The sequence below is a fragment of the Sprattus sprattus genome (genome assembly GCF_963457725.1).
Source record: "Sprattus sprattus genome assembly, chromosome: 14".
NCBI lineage: Eukaryota > Metazoa > Chordata > Actinopteri > Clupeiformes > Clupeidae > Sprattus > Sprattus sprattus.
In genome coordinates this window covers 18,490,559-18,493,058 of record NC_137912.1, presented here as the reverse complement: position 1 = coordinate 18,493,058, position 2,500 = coordinate 18,490,559, and the positions used below count along the sequence as shown (strand labels likewise).

At 44.1% G+C, this 2,500-nt stretch overlaps 1 protein-coding gene across 1 annotated transcript in view; it reads left to right on the top strand.

Moving 5' to 3' along the window:
- sox5 (SRY-box transcription factor 5) overlaps positions 1–2,500 on the top strand; it is a gene marked incomplete at its 3' end in the record, with an annotated part of 96,292 nt that overhangs the window by 54,622 nt on the left and 39,170 nt on the right. The gene's annotated exons all lie outside the window — the stretch shown is intronic.

The window sequence follows — 2,500 nt, the reverse complement described above, 5'->3', positions numbered from 1 at the left end:
CATCATGTGACATGAAACAACAAGCAACAATAAGGAGAAGAATCACCAAACACAAAACAGAGCGCATCAACATTTATTAACTGGTGTGTTGGTCTGTTATCAGCAGGTGTGTTGTTATAATGTCCGATTAATGCATTTATGATACGATGATGGCAACCGTAACGTTACAGCGTGTTGTTATCAGTGATGGGGTGGGGTGGTCTGGGGGTTAATGCGTCGGTCGCTGCTGTTCAGATGACCAGGGGGAATAATGAGGCTTTTCTTCCCACTCGAGGCTTTGTTGGTGCAGGTGTGGAGATAAAGGCTTTGTGTCGGAAAAGAGAGGGAGTGGGAGAGAGGGAGGGAGGGAGGGAGGGATAAAGAGAGAGAGAGAGGCAGATAGCAGACGATGGAGGGAGAGAGGAAGAGCAAGAGAGTAAAAGAGTGACAGAGAGAGAGAGAGAGAGGAAGGGGGATAGCTAAAGAGGGAGTTGGAGGGAGCAAGAGAGAGTGAGAGAAAGAGAAAGAGAGATGAGACTAATTTGGTTAATAAAGTGAGCCTCTGTCTTGAGACGGTCAATGGCAGCCTCTTGGTCAGGAAGCCACTGAGCCACACTGAGTCCATTCACACAGGCAGAGACACAGAGAGCAGATCCTTTCCCACCCTGGCCTGGAGGCTAGCCAGCTACTGGGTGATAGAGGCCTCTGTGTGTGTGTCTGTGTGTCTGTCTGTGTGTGTGTGTGGATAAGAAAGAGAGATGAGACTGTGTTTATTTGTGTGTGTGTGAGTGTGTGTGTGTGTGTGTGTGTGTGTGTGTGTTTAATTTTCTGTCTTATTGTATTTGGGTGTGCTGCTATGTCTGAATTTATGTACGCTTGAAGATCTCTGCAGTTGCTATATATTAAAATGTATGTTTGCTGCAGCTGTATCTATGAGTGAGTGTGTGTGTGTGTGTGTGTGGCCTCACAAGTTTGTCATTGGTGATAGTCACACACGACCCTCTGAGAAGAACTCTCCTCTTTCCCATGCCTCTGCAACCCTTCCTCACGAGGCAAGCTCACCGCACAAGGAGGACAGGGCCAACAATCACTTCTCACAACCGGCGGATGTGTGTGTGTGTGTGTGTGTGTGTGTGTGTGTGTGTGTGTGTGTAAGGAGGAGAGGGGTGACTAAGGAGACCTCTTCTCATTAGCAAGAGCTTATCAAAGCAGCTTCAAAAGCTTTTCTTGACAAACAAAATTACACATGGGTGCTTACACACACACACACACACACACACACACACACACGCACACACACAGACACACAAGCACACACACTTTAACTAACATTTAAACACCATACAAAACCTGAGCACTCCAGTCTCAGTCAGCTCAGCATCAAAGAGCTACCTACAATAGTTCCCTCTCTACAACCGGAGGCTATTTTCAGTGTTTATCTCACTACCTTTAACTCTAAACCTGTTCTCGGTCAATATATAAGAGATATATACTGTTTATTATTTAATATTACATATAAATATATAAAAGAGATAGCCATACATGCTATATGTTAAGCTTTTCAGGACAGTAAGGGCTCTAGAGTAAGACTAGAGTAAGCCTTCATATTATGGAAAAATAATTAAATGAAATTGTTATACTTCTACATCTAACTCAACAGATACTGATGTCAGGGAGGATATCCTTTCAGGTTTAACACCTTATGACAGCAGTTTGAAACAAATATATGTCTTTGTAAATGCAAACTAGTGTGCCACAACAAGCAGATTACTGCACCATACGTCGCTGCACAGATAACTAGCATCATCTGAAAGGTTGAGTCCTACTCTTCGTCTTGATATTCGTTTCCCTTCAAGGCTATCAACACTTTGTGACTTATTCAGCTATAATGCAAAAGAAGTTACCAGTGATTGCGACCTTGTTGATTTTGATGTGTTTTTAATTCACATGATTACTCCCACCTGCTTTGTTCCACAAGCAGGTCACTGTAGGATATAATGAGGCAACTGTTCAATTCTATCAGGCAAAACACAATCTTCCAGAAAGTGCAGCATATTTTGTTCAAAGGTTTGAAGCCATATCAATAGGATGCTCAGATTTTAAGACATGCCGTACATGCCGGTGAGGATGTGTATGATCAAATGGACATATATGATCTCCTACTCATTCTCAGTCTCTCTCTCTCACACACACACACATGCACCTCCTGTCAGTGGACAAATCGTTAAGCAATGGGAATCTGATGCATTTCTCTCATCACTGTCACACACACACGCACACGCACAAACACACACACACACACACACACACGCACACACACACACACACACACACACACACACACACACATGCACACACACACACATATATATATATGAAACACACAAAACACACACACCACCCCCCTTCTCCCCAGTTCTCACTACTATTCCAATTAAACTATTCTACCTCCCCTGGACTCCCGCTGGTGTTGCCACCGACGACCGTCTCCTGTAGGGGCCCTTTCGCACAGACAGCGATA